This window comes from Mobula birostris, chromosome 2, assembly GCF_030028105.1.
Source record: "Mobula birostris isolate sMobBir1 chromosome 2, sMobBir1.hap1, whole genome shotgun sequence".
Taxonomy (NCBI): domain Eukaryota; kingdom Metazoa; phylum Chordata; class Chondrichthyes; order Myliobatiformes; family Myliobatidae; genus Mobula; species Mobula birostris.
The window spans coordinates 232,682,557-232,702,736 of record NC_092371.1 but is presented as its reverse complement, the minus strand read 5'-3'; the positions used below and the strand labels follow the sequence as shown (position 1 = coordinate 232,702,736).

At 42.1% G+C, this 20,180-nt stretch overlaps 1 protein-coding gene across 1 annotated transcript in view; it reads left to right on the top strand.

The window, feature by feature from the left end:
• slc35f1 (solute carrier family 35 member F1) overlaps nucleotides 1–20,180 on the top strand; it is a 379,593-nt gene that overhangs the window by 272,906 nt on the left and 86,507 nt on the right. The gene's annotated exons all lie outside the window — the stretch shown is intronic.

The following is a 20,180-nucleotide window of genomic DNA, read 5'->3' as shown; positions in this document are numbered from 1 at the left end:
GATTCACCCAATCTCTAGCATTTTTAGCTTTCATTTTAATTTCCAAAACCACAGATCAGGTCTTGTTCTTTGCAAAGAGACTTTAGCAGTTATTAATTTTCATAATGTGGCACTGAGGCTAATTTTTAGAATATTAGTGTTTGTGCATGCCTCATCTTGTTCCTGATGGGATAACTTTAAAAAAGGATTGTTATCACCCACTGCAGCCAAAACAGATTTTCGTTTTTAACAACAATATCAATTAAAAATACTGCAGATTGCTGCTAAATCTGTTACCGATATTCACACCCAGCTGCAATATTGTAATTACCAGGAAGTGCCTTTTTAATCTCCAAGATAAGATTTTTTACTCAGTTACTTAGGAAATTGTGTAACTCTGTAGGAAATTGTTTATGTCATTATTTAAGTTAGAGTCATTTATGTTTCTTCATCTCCCAGTGTATAGTGATAAACTATAGAAACAGGCCATATAGCCAACCAGTTCTGCATCAACGCCATTACCTAATTGTTTCATGATGCCCTTTTTGTTGGCTTTGCCATTCAGTAGCACTAATGCCATGATCAGTCACTAGCTGCAGAACCTGCCAGTCAAGTAGCATGCAAAATGACAAGTTCCTGATTCCTTCTATGATTTTCTTACAATGAGCAGTTTTAAGATTGCAAGTTTGGCATCTCAAAGTACCTGCTGTGGAATTAGCAAATGTTTGAGATTATCAATGGGGTGTCAGCTCAGTGGGGCTTCTTGCCTGATGCTGTTGAACTTCTTGAATGGTATTGGAACTGCATGCATCCAGACCACTGTAGAGCACCCGCTTCCACCAGATCTCTGCTTGAAAGCTTATGAAACGGATTTGAAGGTGTGGGCGGGCAGGGTGGAGGTACGTCTGTACCAAAGGCAGTGTAGGGCGCTCCTTCCTGCCACTAGCCTGCCGGTCACCTTTGGGCAAGGTGTAGCACCTGGTTACCCCCAGTCAGGGTCATGGAAAGCCATGGGAACAGGTGCTGGATAGTCAGATATCACAGGTTCTGGTTAAGTGACACAGACACCAGGCAGACAATCCCTAAAGAGTATCGATAATGGCTGGGGTCACTTGTCTGCTCAGAAGAAGGCAATGGCAAACCACTTCTATAGAAAAATTTGCCAAAACTATCATGATCACTTGTGTCATACCCCATCGCACATAATGATGATGATGGGGACGATGATGGTGATAAGATGAATTTCAAGATTTGCGACCTTCCTTTTTGCTTAAGATTTCATTGTAATTGCATTTTGAGTAATTGTGCTTTACTATTTGCACAATTTGATCGAGGCGAATTGGTATGGAACTGGATCTGCGCAGGGCCATCAACACAGCACTGAACTGACTGACTCAATGGCTGTGGCTGCGGCCATTAGCTTCTGCACCAATTTCACTACCCTTGCCGTCTCATGGCTGTGCACTCACTTTTGGCGTCTCTGCAGTTTGATGTTTTAATGTTCCATGTGTTATTTGTTCACGTTTTGTTGTTTGCATGATATATTCTTTTTTCACAGCTTTGATAGTCTTGGTTCTTTAGTGTTCCTTTGTTTTTTGGCTGTCTGCAAGAAGATGAATCTCAAGGTTGTATACTGTATGCATACTTTGATAATAAATGTGCTTTGAACTTTCAACATAGAATGTAGAATGTAAAAGAGTACAACATGGGGCCAGTCCATTTGGCCCACAATATTGTACCGAACCTGCTGAAAAGCAAATCAGAAACACCCAAACACTAATCCCTCCTACCTACACCCTGTCCATATCCCTCCATCTTCCTTACATCCATGTGCCTATCTAGATGTCTCTTAAAAGCCTCTAATGTATTTGTCTCTACCACCATACCAGACAGTGCATTCCAGGCATTCACGACTCTCTGAGTGAAAAAAACTTACCCCTCACATCCCCTTTGAACCTACACCCTTTCACCTTCAGGGCATGCCCTCCGGTGTTAGACATAACAGCCCTGGGAAACAGATACTGTCTGTCCACTCTATCTATGCCTCTCATAGTCCTTTAAACCTCTGTCAGATCTCCTCTCAGCCCCTGGCATTCCAGAGAAAACAACCCAAGTTTACCCAGCCTCTTGTTATAGCACTCGTCCTCTAAACCAAGCAGCATCCTGGCTAACCTCTTCTGCACCCTCTCCACAGACTCAACATCCTTCCTATGGTAGGGTGACCAGCACTGTGCACAATACTGCAGATGTGGCCTAACCAGTTTTATAAAGTTGCAATATAAACTTTGAGTATTTGCTCAGTATGTTTCTTTCTCAGCTATAAACTAGTTATTCACTGGGCCATGTTCTTAAATGTCTTGTTGATTATATAGCAATGTATTTGTAATTGTGACCTTCGGACTTTAGGACATCCTGAAGTTCATTTTGCAGAACTCTGATTTTGTTTTCCAAGAGATGTCATGAGTGGAATTATGGCATACAACTTAGGGTAACAGTTAATAATCAGGAAGCTATAAACCTACTTACTCTCACAGCTATCTAGACTATTCCTCTTCTCACCCTGTCTCTTGCAAAAATGCCATCCCCTTCTCGCAATTCCTCCGTCTCCACCGCATCTGCTGTCAGGATGAGGCTTTTCATTCCAGGACGAGAGAGATGTCCTCTTGTTTTAAAGAAAGTGGCTTCCCTTCCTCCACCATCAACTCTGCTCTCAAACGCATCTCTCCCATTTCACGTACATCTGCTCTCACTCCATCCTCCTGCCACCCCACTAGGAATAGGGTTCCCCTTGTCCTCACCTACCACTCCACCAGCCTCCGGGTCCAACATATTATTCTCCGTAACTTCCGCCACCTCCAATGGGATCCCACCACTAAGCGTGTCTTTCCCTCCCCCCCCCTCTGCTTTCCGCAGTGATCGCTCCCTATGCGACTCCCTTGTCCATTCATCCCCCCCATCCCTCCCCACTGATCTCCCTCCTGGCACTTATCCGTGTAAGCGGAACAAGTGCTACACATGCCCTTACACTTCTTCCCTCACCACCATTCAGGGCCCCAGACAGTCCTTCCAGGTGAGGCAACACTTCACCTGTGAGTCGACTGGGGTGATATACTGCGTCCTGTGCTCCCGATGTGGCCTTCTACATATTGGCGAGACCCGGCGCAGACTGGGAGACCGCTTTGCTGAACACCAACGCTCTGTCTGCCAGAGAAAACAGGATCTCCCAGTGGCCACACATTTTAATTCCATGTCCCATTCCCATTCTGATATGTCTATCCACGGCCTCCTCTACTGTAAAGATGAAGCCACACTCAGGTTTGAGGAACAATACCTTATATTCCGTCTGGGTAGACTCCAACCTGATGGCATGAACACTGACTTCTCAAACTTCCGCTAATGCCCCACCTCCCCCTCATACCCCATCCATTATTTATTTATATACACACATTCTTTTTCTCTCTCTCCTTTTTCTCCCTCTGTCCCTCTCACTATACCCCTTGCCCATCCTCTGTTTTTCCCCCCCTCCCCCTTTTCTTTCTCCCTAGGCCTCCTGTCCCATGATCCTCTCATATCCCTTTTGCCAATCACCTGTCCAGCTCTTGGCTCCATCCCTCCCCCTCCTGTCTTTTCCTATCATTTTGGATCTCCCCCTCCCACTTTCAAATCTCCTACTTGCTCTTCTTTCTTTCAAATCTCTTTATTGTATATATAGGAAAAATAACATGAGTACATCGAAGTAACAACACTTACAATGCCTCAAAAAAAACCCATCAGCTTAAAGATTGAAAACAAAATTTTGTGATAACAAAAAAAACCTACTGAGCAGAAAAGTGAGAAGAAAAAGAGAACCCATTAGGTGTACAACCCCGGAGTCATGCGTCATACAAAATGCTTCTAAAAATAAACATCAAACCGCCAGCAAGAAAAGAAAATATACTAAAAGAATTTACAATTAGATCGTGGAAAAATTATATCAATTAACTCAAATGATAATAACGAGCAAATGAACCCCATCTTTTCTCAAAATCAAATAAAGGTGCAAAGGTTCGACTTCTGATTTTCTCCAAACTAAGACATAGCATCACTTGAGAGAACCATTGTGACAAAGTGGGAGCTGATGTATCCTTCCACTTCAACAAAATGGCCCTCCTAGCTATCAATGTAACAAATGCAATAACATGTTGGTCAGGCACAGAAATACCATTAATATTTCGAGGAACTATTCCAAAGAGCACAGTTAATTTATTAGGTTGTAGATTAATTTTAAGTGCTTTAGAAATTGTTGAGAAAACCGACTTCCAGAACTGTTCCAATATAGAACAAGACCAAAACATGTGTGTCAGTTGTAGCTATCTCAGTTTTACATCTATCACTATGACTATCAACATTCAGAAAGATTTCAGAAAGTCTCTCCTTTGTCAAATGATAACGATGTACAATTTTAAATTGAATCAATGAATGGCTAGCACAAGTTGAAGGAGAGTTAACCAACTTCAATATGTGCATCCAATCCTCCGTCATAAAAGTCAAATTAAGTTCCTTTTCCCAATCCTGTTTAATCTTAGACAAAGGACGCTTATCCCATTGTAATAGTAAATTATAAATTCTTCCAATAGAACTCTTAATCAAAGGATTCATACTCATAATAGTATCTAACAGGCCAGCCTCCAATATGTAAGGGAAATTACTTAAATTTTTTTTGTAAAAAATGTCTTAACTTGAAGGTATTGCAGAAAGTGTGAGTATGAAAGAGAATATTTATCAATTAATTGTTCAAAGGTCATTAATCTATCTTCTTTAAATAAATCCAAAAAAGAATTAATACCTTTATTTTTCCAAAGTAGAAAAATTAGATCACTCAAAGATGGCTTAAAAAAGTAATTTTGGTAAATTAAACTACAAAGTTTTAAAAACTTGCTCTTCTTTCAGTTAGTCCTGACGAAGGGTCTCGGCCCGAAACGTTGACTGTACCCCTTCCTATAGATGCTGCCTGGCCTACTGCGTTCACCAGCAACTTTGATATATGTTGCTTGAATTTCCAGCATCTGCAGATTTCCTCGTGTTTGAGCTATTTAGGCAGACATCTTTATTTGGAAGATGCAAATAATACCAAATTTCACTTAATGAGAGCATTCTGTTCAATGCGCGAAAGTTTGTTTAGAGTTTTGCTAGGATGAATCATGAAGGCAGATTATTATCTCAAGCTGGGGTTCCCAACCTGGGGTCCGTGGACCCCTCGGTTAATGGTAGGGGTCCATGGCGTAGAAAAGGTTGGACTAGTTCCTGAGGATTGGAGGGTGGCTAATGTAACCCCACTTTTTAAAAAAGGAGGGAGAGAGAAACCGGGGAATTATAGACCGGTTAGCCTAACGTCGGTGGTGGGAAAACTGCTGGAGTCAGTTATCAAAGATGTGATAACAGCACATTTGGAAAGTGGTGAAATGATCGGACAAAGTCAGCATGGATTTGTGAAAGGAAAATCATGTCTGATGAATCTCATAGAACTTTTTGAGGATGTAACTAGTAGAGTAGATAGGGGAGAACCAGTGGATGTGGTATATTTGGATTTTCAAAAGGCTTTTGACAAGGTCCCACACAGGAGATTAGTGTGCCAACTTAAAGCACACAGTACTGGGGGTAAGGTATTGATGTGGATGGAGAATTGGTTAGCAGACAGGAAGCAAAGAGTGGGAATAAACGGGACCTTTTCAGAATGGCAGGCGGTGACTAGTGGGGTACCGCAAGGCTCAGTGCTGGGACCCCAGTTGTTTACAATATATATTAATGACTTGGATGAGGGTATTAAATGCAGCATCTCCAAATTTGCGGATGACACGAAGCTGGGTGGCAGTGTTAGCTGTGAGGAGGATGCTAAGAGGATGCAGAGTGACTTGGATAGGTTGGGTGAGTGGGCAAATTCATGGCAGATGCAATGTAATGTGGATAAATGTGAAGTTATCCACTTTGGTGGCAAAAATAGGAAAACAGATTATTATCTGAATGGTGGCCGATTAGGAAAAGGGGAGGTGCAACGAGACCTGGGTGTCATTATACACCAGTCATTGAAAGTGGGCATGCAGGTACAGCAGGCGGTGAAAAAGGCGAATGGTATGCTGGCATTTATAGCAAGAGGATTCGAGTACAGGAGCAGGGAGGTACTACTGCAGTTGTACAAGGCCTTGGTGAGACCACACCTGGAGTATTGTGTGCAGTTTTGGTCCCCTAATCTGAGGAAAGACATCCTTACCATAGAGGGAGTACAAAGAAGGTTCACCAGATTGATCCCTGGGATGGCAGGACTTTCATATGAAGAAAGACTGGATGAACTGGGCTTGTACTCGTTGGAATTTAGAAGATTGAGGGGGGATCTGATTGAAACGTATAAAATCCTAAAGGGATTGGACAGGCTAGATGCAGGAAGATTGTTCCCGATGTTGGGGAAGTCCAGAACAAGGGGTCACAGTTTGAGGATAAAGGGGAAGCCTTTTAGGACGGAGATTAGGAGAAACTTCTTCACACAGAGAGTGATGAATCTGTGGAATTCTCTGCCACCGGAAACATTTGAGGCCAGTTCATTGGCTATATTTAAGAGGGAGTTAGATATGGCCCTTGTGGCTACGGGGATCAGGGGGTATGGAGGGAAGACTGGGGCGGGGTTCTGAGTTGGATGATCAGCCATGATCATAATAAATGGCGGTGCAGGCTCGAAGGGCCGAATGGCCTACTCCTGCACCTATTTTCTATGTTTCTATCCCCTGGTCTAGAGACACAAGAGAATACAGATGCTGGAACCTAAAGCAAACAGCTCGAGAAAGCTTGACTCACTGAGTTCCTCTGCACTTTTATTAAAGTGGAGAAAGATGGGAAATACAGAGGGACACACACAAAATGCTGGTGGAATGCAGCAGGTCAGGCAGCATCTATAGGAAGAGGTCCAATCGACGTTTCGGGCCGAGACCTTTTGTCAGTCCTGATGAAGGGTCTTGGCCTGAAATGTCGACTGTACCTCTTCCTATAGATACTGCCTGACCTGCTGCGTTCCACCAGCATTTTGTGTGTGTTGCTTGATCTTCCAGCATCTGCAGATTTCCTCATGTTTGCATTTTTAAATACAGAGGGATCTTTTTTTCTTGTACACATCGTAATCTGACAGGTATGGAAGGCAAATAGCTTATTTGTCATTGTTGCAAGAGGTTGGGCTTTGGAAATAAGGAACTGTTACTGCAATTGTGCAGAGTACTGGTGAGGCCACACTTGATCATGTGGGGAAATTGCAGCTTTCCCCTAGTTTCCCCCTTCAATTTTCCACAGTTTTAAGTCAAGAAATAGGAATTCACATGTATTTTCTAAGTGGACCAATTTCCAAATGCTTGCTCTCACCTGCCGAGCTCACATCACTGTACTCACTCCATGATATTCCATTTATTATTGACAGAACAGTATGGAGAGATGGAGACTGGCTTTGTGCTCTCAGTAGGCAGAAGTCTTCACATCATTTCAGTGTTTGGACGCGCAGCCTTGCAGATAATCACAATCGTGAAGTTTTTAGAAGAAGCTGTTGCAGGTTAGCTCCCTACCAAGTGCAAAATTAAAACAAGTGGAATCGGATATTTTGCAGCACAGTAAGAAGCTGGTAGGACAAAAACATTTTTCTTAATAAAGCAAGGAGCTTTCACCTCTCAGCTGTTGAACAGATCCTACGCTTTGAACAATTTAGTATTAAATTATTAATACACTGGGCATGAATATCAGAAATAAGTGAAATATCAGAAATGTGAAAAGTGTGAAGAAACCAATCATAAACTTACAGTGTAATCTTGCATATATTCAGAATCCTGTTGAGGACAGAGATTCTTGGATATTTTCTTTTTATGCAGGATTGGCGTACTTAGTCAAAATTATACTTTGAATTATTTTTTGAATATGGAGCAAAGGTACAGTAGCTTCTAAAGAATGAATACGGAAGCTGTGAGGTTTTTTTACTTCATAAGACCATAGGACAGAGGAGCAGAGTTAGGCCACTCGGCCCATCAAGTCCCCTCCACCAGTTGATCATGGCTGATTCATTTCCCCCTCAACCCCCTTCTCTTGCCTTCTCCCAGTAACTTTTTGTGCCCTGACTTATCAAGAATCTATGAACCTCCAGCTTAAATACACCCACTGATTTGGCCTCCACAGCCGCATAGCCTCTAGCTGAAGAAATTTGTCTTCATTTCCACCCTATATGGATGCCCCCCCTATTTTGAGGCTGTCATCTGGTCTTAGACACCCCAGTCATAGGAAACATCCTCTCCATATCCACTCTATCTAAGCCTTTCAACTTTTGATAGGTTTCAATGAGATCCCCCTCATTCTTCTAAATTCCAGTGAGTACCAGCCCAGAGCCGTCAAATGCTCCTCATATGAGAAGCCTTTCATTCCAGAAATCATTTCTGTGAGCCCCCTTTGAACCCTCTCCAATGTCAGCACATCCTTTCTTAGATAATAGGCCCAACACTGCTCACAATACTTCAAGTGAGGCCTCACAAGTGCCTTATAAAGCCTCAGCATTACATCCCTGTTTTTATATTCTCAAAATGAGAGCTAACATTGCATTTACCTTCCTTACCATCAACTCAACCTACAAGTTAACCTTTCGGGAATCCTGCACAAGGACTGTCAAGTCCTTTGCACCTTGGATTTTTAAATTTTCTCCCTGTTCAGAAAATAGTTTACGTTTTTATTCCTTCTACCAAAGTACACAAACATACACTTCCCGACACTGTATTCAATCTGCCGCATTTTTGCCCATTCTTCTAATCTGTCTAAGACCTTCTGCAGCCACCCTGCATCCTCAGCACTACTTGCCCCTCCACCTATCTTTGTACCATCCACAAACTTGGCCACAAAGCCATTAATACCGTTATCCAAATCATTGACATACAACATAAAAAGAAGCTTCCTGCTAATCAGCCACTGCTTTATCCACGGTAGTGTATCTCATATAATATTATGGGCTCTTATCTTGCTAACCAGCCTCATGAGCGACCCCTTATCAAAGGCCTTCTGAAAATCCAAGTATACAACAACCACTCTCTTGTCTATCCTGCTTGATATTTCCTCAAAGAATTCCAGCAAATTTGTCAGGCACGATTTTCCATGAAGGAGACCATGCTGACTTTGGCCTATTTTATCATGTACCTCCAGGAAACCGAAATGTCATCCTTAGCAATTGACTCCAACATATTCTCAACCATTGAGGTCAGGCTAACTGGCCTATAATTTCCTTTCTTCTGTCCCCCTCCCTTCTTGAAGAGTGGAGTCATATTTGCAATTTCCCAGTCCTCTGGAACCATAACAGAAACCTAGTGATTCATAAAAGATCATTACTAATGCCTCCACAATTTCCTCAGCCACCTCTTTCAGAACCTTGGGCTGTAGTCCGTCTGGTCCAGGTAACTTATTTACCTTCATATCTTTCAGCTTCCCAAGTAACCTTTACCTAGTAATAGCAACTGCGCTCACTTCTGCCCCCTGGTGCTCTCGAACATCTGGCATACTGCTACTGTCTTCTGTAGTGAAGGCTGATGCAAAATACTTATTCAGTTCGTCCACCATTTCCTTGTCCCCCATTACTACCTCTCCAGTGCCATTTTCCAGCAGTCCGATATCTACCCTTGCCTCTCTTTTACTCCTTATATATCTGAAAAATCTTTTGGTATGCTCTTTGATATTATTGGCTAGCTTACCTTCATATTTCATCTTTTTCCTCCTTATGGTTTTTTAGTTACATTCTGTTAGATTTTAAATGGTTTCCAATTCTTTAACTTCCCACAAATTTTTGCTCTATTATATGCCCTCACTTTTGCTGTTATACTGTCTTTGACCTTCCATGCCATCCACAGTTGTGTCATCCTCCATTTAGAATACTTCTTCATCCTTGGGCTGTATCTATCCTGTGCCTTCCAAATTGCTCCCAGAAAGCCAACCATTGCTGCTCTGCTGCCATCTCTGCTAGTATGCCCTTCCAATCAACTTTGGCCAGCTCTTATGCCTTTGTAACTCCCTTTACTCCACTGAAATATTGAAACATTTAATGAATAAACTCTGCTTAGACTTCCAGTTGGGTACAGGTATCGATTATAATCGACAAACTCCGCCAGCTTCATGAAGCCCAGGAAAAGTTTATTCATCATGTATGCTGGGAAAGCACAAGATCCTTTTTGATACTTTTAACTTTAGCTTCTCCCTCTCAAATGGCAGGGTGAATTCTATCATATTATGACCACTGTCTCCTAAAGGTTCCTTTACCTTAAGCTCCCTAATCAAATCCATTTCATTGCGTAAAACCTGATCTAGAATAGCTGGTCCCCTAGTGGGCTCAACCACAAGCTGTTCTAAAAAAACATCTCATAGGTATTCTACAAATGAGCTCTCTTGGGATCCAAAATCTGCACCAACCTAATTTTCTGCATATTGAAATCCCCCACGACTGTTGTAACATTGCCCTTTTGACAAGCAATTTCTATTTGTAGCCACATTCGGAGCTACAAATTACAATGGGAGCTAGAAAAATCTTCACTGCTGCATTTGGTTTCAAATGTGAGTATTACTGAAAGTGAAGATATGTAATCCCTTGTGAATTATTAGTAATAGCTTGCTTTACCTTCCCATGCCTTGCTACTATTGTTTATCCTTTTTTTAAATGTTGGGTTACTATATAAGGATAGTAAAATAATCAGTCAATATAAGGTGGGAGTGAAAAGAAGCATACATTTTTTGAATTTCATGTCTTGTTCATAGCCAATGGAAGAACATGCATTAAGTTCAATTTTTTTTCCAGATTTTGGTCATTCAACACGACAAAAACACAAGAGAATCTGCAGGTGCTGGAAATCCTGAGTAAATCCCACAAAATGTACAGTTTTGCTCACCTACCTACAGGAAAGCTGTAAATGTTGAAAGAGTGCAGATAAAATTTACAAGGATGTTGCTGGGACTGGAGAGCATGAGTTATAAGGAAAGATTGAATAGGTTAGGACAGCAGTCCCCAACCACTGGGCCGTGGACCAGTACCGGCCCGCAAAGCATGCGCTACCAGGCCGTGAGGAAATGATATGATTTGGCCATATGAGTCAGCTGCACCTTTCCTCATTCTCTGTCACGCCCACTGTAGAGCCATTACGCACGCGAGGTTATCCGCGCGTCATCCATGTCAGCGCGGGAAGGACATCAACTCCTCGAGCTTGCAACTGACGGCGGGCTGAAAAGTATGTTTGACATAACATCTCTGCCGGCATTCTGGGTCAAAGTCAAGGCTAAGTATCCTGAGATAGCCACAAAAGCACTGAAAACGTTGCTTCCAACATATTTCTGCGAAGCGGAGTTTTCTGCAATGAATGCAACGAAAACTAAATTGCGGAATAGACTGGACATAAGGAATCCCCTTCGAGTATCGCTGTCTCCCATCACCCCTCGATAGGACTGTCTTGTTGCAGGGAAACAGGCCCAGGTATCCCACTGATTCAGCGATATTGGTGTGTTGCAATGATTTTATATGTTCATACGGGGAAAATATGCGCTGTGTGTTTAATATCCAAACGTTACTTAAAATGTTATGATGCTATTGACTTACTTATATAACCATATAACAATTACAGCACAGAAACAGGCGATCCCTGCCCTTCTAGTCCGTGCCGAACGCTTCTCTCACCTAATCCCACCGACCTGCACTCAGCCCACAACCCTCCATTCCTTTCCATATACCTATTCAATTTTTCTTTAAGTAATAATATCGAACCTGTTTCTGCCACTTTTACTGGAAGTTCGTCAACACTTACTTCATGTTCCCCTGTCCTCCCCTGATAATTGACTTATCACTGTACTCATGCAAGGAAAATGTGTGCTGTGTTTTATATTAAATTCGTTAGATAAACTCTTTTAGAAATGAAACTGAGTGTATTAGCCACTTATCACAGATATTCCGGTCGCGATTAATACCCCACCCTGGAACAGAATCGCCAAAATCGATTTGCAGTGGGAGAAAAATCGGCAGGCGCACGCATGCGCACTGGTGCCCGCGCAAGGCTTCATGGTCATTGTAGTCTTTCTCGGGGTAAACACAACGTATTTGACTGCTACTCTTGTCCGTTGGCAATCCTTCACCCCCACCCCGGTCAGCCGGTGCGCAAGACTATTGTCAATATTAAACCGGTCCGCAGTGCAAAAAAGGTTGGGGACCCCCGGGTTAGGACTTTATTCCTTGGAATGTAGAAGATTGATGGGAGATTTGACAGAGGTATACAAAATTATGAAGGGGTATGGCAGGGTTCTTTCAAGCAGACTTTTTCCACTGAGTTTGGGCGGGACTACTGATGCACTATCAATTACTCCCAAAGACTGGAAGTAGAGTAAATACTGAAAGGCCTTTATTAGCAGTAAAAGTGACCTCGACCATGCTGAGTATCTGCCCCTGGACTGAGGAGGAGGAGCAATGGCGCAATCGCCTTTATTGAGGGGTCTGTGGAGGAGCCACAGGAGCAGTCAGCAGAGGGGTGTGTCCAGACAGGTAACCCAGTTACAACATATGTATATATATATATGGTTTACCACAACTACAACTAGAGGTCATCGGTTAAGGGTGAAAGGTGAAAAGATTAAGTGGATCATGAGGGGAAACTTCTTCACTCAGAGGGTTGTAATAATGTGGAGAGAGTTGCCAGCACAAGTGGTGCATGTGAACTGGATTTCAACGTTTAAGAGAAGTTTGGTGGGTACATGGATGGTAGAGGTATGGAGGGCTATGGACCTAGTGCAGGTTGATGGGAGTAGGCAGTTTAAATGGTTCCGCACACACAAAATGGACTAAAGGGTCTTTTTTTGCACTGCATTTTTGTATGACTCTATGACTCTAAACCCAGGAGAACTCAGCAGTTCAGGCAGTGTTTGTGGAGATGAATAAACAGTCAATGTTCTGGGCTGACACCTTCTCTAGGAGCTGAAGTTCCTCCAGCATTTTGTGTTTGTTATTTAACTCTATGTTTCGATTACTGATTAGATATTATTTATTTTCTGTAGCAACACCCATTTGTTTAGAATCCATTAGGTGTGTCATGAAATAGGTTTAAAATATATTGTCACTCCTTTTTTTGTCATACTCCATATCTCAGGTGGAGAAATATTGCACAACAAAGTTGTTCTTTTCCATTGAAAAGCAAAAGAACCCTGTAGGCAAAAAAGGCTGTCAGTTTGACTCATTATATTCTTCCATAGATGCTGCCTGACCTGCTGAGTTCCTCCAGCATTCTGTGTGTAATTACAATTTACTATGAGCCCATTTGCTGCCAGTGTTCACACTAATTTCACCTCCGTCATGTTAATGTATCTCCAACATTTAGGCATTTCTTCAATTTTGTGGCATTTTGTAAACTTTATGTACAGTCTTGTGTTTACCCGCATAAAAATGGACAGTGGGAGTGATATTTGGCTCATCATTTTTTGGCAGCTATTGTAAATAATTTATTTTATCCTTTTGTTAGTTCAAGAGGAATTATCTTGATAGATTCATACTCATAGATGGGATAGACACAGGTCCTTCTTCTCAACTTGTCTAAGTTGACCTGGATGTCTGTTTGTTCTGAAAGCATTTACCTGCGTATTCTGTATCTCTCTAAACTGTTCCGATCCATGCACCTGTCCAAATGTTCTTTAAATGTGTAATTGTACCTGACTTTACCACCACCTCTGGCAGCATGTTATCTGTCCCTATGGCCCTCTCTGTGGAAAGAAATCAGAATGAGGTTTATTATCACTGCCATATGTCATAAAATTTGTTGTTTTGTAGCACCAGGGCAAAAAATTGCCATGTTTCAAAATCAATGCGCAAAAGACGAATAAAGTGCTCCTCAGGTCACCTTTCACCATAAATTCGAAGCAGTGTAATTATCATTTTACCAAACATGAATAGTCATGAACATGAGGAAATCTGCAATAGTCATGAATGTCTCTCTGGTGCTTTATGCTCCCTCCCCTTTCCCTTCCCCTTTTCCCAACCTTGATTTCCCATTCCCTGCCCTGCCCCCTTCCCACTTTTAGTCCACATTAGAGACCCATATCAGAATTAGGTTTATTATCAGGTTGCTGCCCCGTGTTGCGTTATGGAATCGGGAATATGGGGAAAAATTCAGCAGGTCACATAGGAAAAGAAGCGAGTAAGATTTCAAGTCAATGCCTTTGAACCAAGCAATAATCATTATCTTTCTTCATTCTTGCACTTAATCATCTTCAATTTTAATTATCATTCAAGCATACCTGAATACCCATGAATTCAGCCAAATGAAACAGTGTTCCTCCGCGGCCAAGGTGCAAAACACAGCACTAACAGTCATACACATCACAAGGAACATATAGTACATATATAATAACAGTAAAGTATACAGTCACTCTAAAAAATATATGCCCACGCCCTTGAGTGACATGTCCAGTAAACTGCTGGTGCAAGGACAAACAGATCTTAGCAGTCAGCAGACGAACGTACACAGATATGCACACAGCCCAAGCTTGTTCTTCCATGGATCAAACACTGGATGGCAGCACCAGTGGGAGAGGGCAGCCTCCAACTCAGCATTGCCACCACGCTACACTGCCTCCGGCGTCTCCTGTCCTGGACTGCTGCAACAGGCAAGCACGCGGCTTGAGTCCTCGTCCTCACTACAGCCAAGGCCATGCAGCTCCCCCACTGTCTGGCTCCCCATAAACAAGGGAAATGGGCTAGCAGCATTTTACATTACCAATGTCCGACAGTGTCTTGCAATTGTAAGAGAAGCATCCAAGACAGTCACTCGCTGTTAGACTGCAGACCACACACCAACTCTGATGCCATTCTGTAGCAGGCAGTTGCATGGTCCTCTGGCTCCTCCGCCAATGAGCAGCTCACTGATGGGGTAGATCTACCATGCTTTTTCTTATCATCCAACATTGTCTTACAATCATAAAAAAGACAAAAGCACTTTTGGTTGGCTCCCGACAAGCCGCTGCTTCCAAATATGCTAGCATCTTACTGGAAGCAAGGGATATGCTTTAGACTCCCCTACCCTAGAAAAGAAAACACTGTGACTATTTGCCCTATCTAGGCCACTCATTACTTTATAAACCTCCACAAGATTCCCCCTCCCCCCCACCCTGCTTTGCTCCAGGGAAAATAGTTCCAGCCTATCCAATCTCTGGCAGATGGTGTACAGATTAGGGAAGTGTATGGTCATGCACTTTGGTAGAAGGAGTAAAGAATAGATACTTTTCTCAATGGGAAGAAAATTCAGTGATTGACTTGGTAGTTAGATGCAAATGCAATGTTCGTATTCATTTTGAGAGGAATGGAATATATATAGATGAGAAGTAATGCCTCAGAATACAAGGCCACCCTTTTAAAGCTGAGGAGGAACTTCTTTAGCTAGGGGAACGTGAATCTGTGGAATCCACAGCTGTCTACCAAGTCATTAGGTATGTTTCAAGTGGAGGTTGATAGATTTTTGATTAGCAAGGGAGTTAAAGATTATAGGGAGAAGGCAGAAGAATGGAGTTGAAGTGGATAATAAATCAGCCATGATAAAATGGTGGAGCAGACTTGATGGGCTGAATGGCCCAATTGTGCTCCAACATCTTACGGTTTCATGCCTTCCAGTCCAAACAACATTGCTGTGACTCTTCTCTGCACCTTCTCTAGCTTAATCACATCCTTCCTGTAGTGAGAGAAACAGAATGATACCTGATATTCCAAACATAACTGTAACATGAATTCCAATTCCTATATTCAAGGTGCAAGGGTCAAGGGATGCAATTGTTATCAAACTATGTATGCAATATGCAGCTCGGAGGCTCGTCTTCTCTAGACAGCCAAGAAACAAAAAAAACCATGGAGGCTGTTGAAAGAAAAACATCAAACACACCTCTCCACTCTCAAAAACGATACAAATCACATAAGCAGCAACAAGAACATTAACACGCCCCATGCGCACAATAACAAACTGTGCAAAAGCCAGCAAGAATGTCAACCCCCCCTGCCCCATGCCTCAGCTGTGAAGGCAAGCATCCCAAATGCCTACTTCATCGTTCTGTCTACCTATGTCACCACCTTCTGTACACCAAAATAAGTGCTAAACATTTTCAAATAAAAGTGACATCAAGTTGCATTGTTCTGGCAAAATTGTGATAGAAATTTTACCAATTAGCAGTGAACTGCATTTAATTTGAATAAATTTTTCATTTTTATTCATCATGATAAACTTTAGAAAGCCTTTTAATGTAGACATCAATAGGCTTAGATCTTTAATTGTACGGTAGCGTAGTGGTTAGTACAACACTTTACAGTACAGGCGACCCAGGTTCAATTCCTGCACTATCTGTAAGGAGTTTGTACGTTTTCCCCTGGCTGTGTGGGTTTCCTCGGTGCTGCAGTTGGTAGGTTAATTCGTCTTTGTAAATTGTCTTGTGATTAGGCTAGGATTAAATCAGGGCATTGCTGGACGGTGCAGCTCAAAAGAGCCGGAAGGACATATTCTGTGCTGTATCTGAATAAATAAGTGCATTGTTTTCACTCATATGAAGTACCAGCATTTATGGAAGTTAGACTTGCATTTTAGTAGAAAGACTAAGTTCGCATTCTCATAATTGGGATGAAATTTTGCTGTACAAGATGAATAAACTCTATCTTAATTAACTGGAATGAAATTCATTAAGGCACTTTCTCGTTTACATCATGGCTTAACCACATGATGAAATAAAGAGCAAGTCTGCCTTCAGGCAAAATCCTACAATGAGGGGGGATAATTTTGACGTCAATAAAAATTAAAATTGAGTGCGATGATTTATGACTAGCAGAGTATTAATATTGTTCCCTTTACTCTGCCTTCCAAAGTCAATTATTCAAAATGCCAGTCCAAAGATATAACGATTGGTAGGTTAATTGGTCATTATAAATTGTCCCGTGATTAGTCTAGGATTAAATTGAGGTTGCTGAACAGTGCAGCTTGAAGGACTGCAAGGACTACGCCGTGTCCGAATAATTTTTTAAAAAATAAGTAAATTACTCCAAAGATATTACTTCTGCAACAAAAGTTAAATTCCAGCCACAGTACAAGATCAATATGTGATTCATCTCTGGATTGCAGGTTATGGATGTGGTGGGATAAATTATTTATACCTTCACAGGTTTAGTGGTTGAGACTAGCAAGGTCCCTTGATATTGTTGAAGTGGAACCCTATTTGATCTTTTCAGTCTGATTCGAGTTTTCCTCTGACATCTGGGGAAACATCAATACTTCAGAATTCAGCATATACATATATTATTTACTTAAGGAAAACTCATGGCTTTCAAAATCTTTAAAAGAAAGGGTAAAGGTTATTAGAAAGCTGTAAAGTGTTGTGAGAATTTTATGGTAAGAATCAATTATCTTATCTGTCACTCAATTCGTATAAATCCCTGAAGTAATTATTCTTGAATCTTTACTGAGTTACTTCAGAGTCAGAATAATTTAAGGTGTTTTTTATTTGTATTGTATAATGCAGAAAGAGCATCAAAATACAAGTTGTCTTACTAACCCACTAACCCGGATGATGCTCCAATGTTGATTCGTTGGACAAAGATCCCTCCTTCTCATGCACCAGGATGACTTTAGCTGGTAAATGCTGGGTTCTGGGGCAATTGTTTCGAAATTCAGGTGGCAATTGTGCAGTCAGTTCATGAAAGTTCACCTAGGTTCAAGAAAGGTTGATCCAAAGACGTAAGACTTAACTTCACCTTTTCCCCTGGTCTACTTCATGTTTACCTGGACTGCTATTAGTACTGTATAGTACAGTGGTCCCCAACCACCGGGCCACAAAGCGTGTGCTACCGGGCCGTGAGGAAACCATATGAGTCAGCTGCACCTTTTCTCATTCCCTGTCACGCACTGTTGAACTTGAACATAGGGTTTCCAACTGTCCCGTATTTGCCGGGACATCCCGTATATTGGGCTAAATTGCTTTGTTCCATACGGGACCGCCCTTGTTCCGTATTTCCCCCGCTAAGGTAGAGTGTTCCTATGAAACCTTTCGTGCCAAAATGGCATGAAGGGAAGAAGCAATTACCATTAATTTATATGGGAAAAATTTTTGAGTGTTCCCAGACCCGAAAAATAACCTAACAAATCATACCAAATAACACTAACATATAGTAAAAGCAGGAATGATATGATAAATATACAGCCTATATAAAGTAGAAATAATGTATGTACAGTCTAGTTGGGAAGATGAAGGCAAAACCGATTTGTGGGGGAAAAAATCTGCACATGCGCGCATGCGCACATCACGGATGCGCACGTCATGCATGCGCACACAGGTGCCCGTGCAAGGCTTCATGGTCATGGTAGTCTTTCCTGGGGTAAAGTGTCCCGGGATTTGACTGCTACTTTTGTCCCTTATTTGGGAGTGAGAAAGTTGGCAACCCTAACTTAAAAGACATGTTGAGGTGAGTTTAAACCTACTTGAACACCTCCCCCCCACCCCCCCAGTCGGCCAGTCCACAAGAATATTGTCAATATTAAACTGGTCCGCAGTGCAAAAAAGGTTGGGGACCCCTGATCTCGTATATCAAAGGAGACAGGACAAACCCTTATAACCATCTCTACAAGACAAACAATATTGGACATTGGTAATTCAAAGTACTGCAAGTCTGGTTCATTGGCGAGACCGATGGCAGGGGAACTGTGTGGCTACAAACGTTGCACAGTCCAGACCCTCGTGCTGCAGCGTCACCTGTTACAGGCTATCCAGGGGAGGAGGTGCCGGGGGTGGTGTGGGAGAAAACAGAAGCACATTGGTAACTGTGCTGGGTTGGGAGGTGGTCACTGCAGGCCAGCTCTTCCATTGGTGCTGCTCTCCAGTATTCGCTCCCTAGAAGACGAGCTGGATTGCCTTCACCTGTGGCTGACCCAGCACGAGATGAAGAACTGCTGTGTACTTGTCCTTGCAGAAACGTGGCTCCAAGACAACACCCCATACCTCATCAGTGCTCGGGCCATAGCACTCAACAACATGTGCTAATACTATTTTGTGATTGTATGTGCTACTGTAACTATAGATGCTGTGTACTGTGTGTGACTGTACATACTGTGTATCGCACTTTAGTCCTGCCTACCACTGAGGACATCCACATGGAATGCCATTGCAGGAAAGCAGCATCCATCATCAGGGACCTCCACCCAGGCAGTAGGTACAGGGGCCTCAGGACTCACACCATCAGGGTTAGATTATGAAGAGATGCAGACCTCTTTTATTGTAATTTAGTAATGCACGATATCAATAACTGTTAGAAACAGTTATTATCCCTCAACCGTCAGGCTCTTCAACCAGAGCAGATAACTTCACTCGCCCCATCACTGAACTGTTCCCACAACCAATGGACTCACTTTCAAGTATTCTTCATCTCATGTTCTCAGTGTTTATTGCTTAGTTATTTATGATTACTTCTTACTCTTTTGTATTTGCACAGTATGTTATCTTTTGCATATTGGTTGCTTGTCCTTTCTTTTGAGTGCGGTTTTTCATAGATTCTATTGTATTTCATGGAACTACTGTGTTTTCCCACAAGAAAACAAATCTCAGGGCTGTATATGGTGACATATATGTACTTTGATAGTAAATTTACTTTGAACTTTGGAGAAACACTGTCTCATTTGGCTGTATACATGAGTAGAGCTGTATAACAATTCAACTTGCTAACTTGAACCAGCGGCTGGTGGATTTATGGTCAACTTTTCTACACACCATTTTGTTATGATCACTGCCTGAGCAGGTAAATGAAGCTGATTTGGTAGCACGTTGCAAAAGGCAATCAACACACAATATGCAAAGGCCAACAAGTGGAAAGATTTGTATTGTGGTTTGCCAGTTGACAGAGCTCCCACCTGTATTTGTTTTGCTTGCCACACCATCTATTTTCACCCCCTCTCCCCCATCACCACCCCACTCCCAAAACAAGCACAGGATTCCTCCTGCCATCTTGTTGCAGCTCACTAGCCTCCACATTGGATGGATCGTCTTCTCGCCACTTAATTGTAGAACTTGCTGAGTATTTTTAATTTTTCTACTTGCATTCTTGAATATATTGTAATTTTCTTGGGACGCAGAGTGATTTCCTATCATAGCAAGGACATACTAACATGGAAAATCATTTGTTATCTGATTTC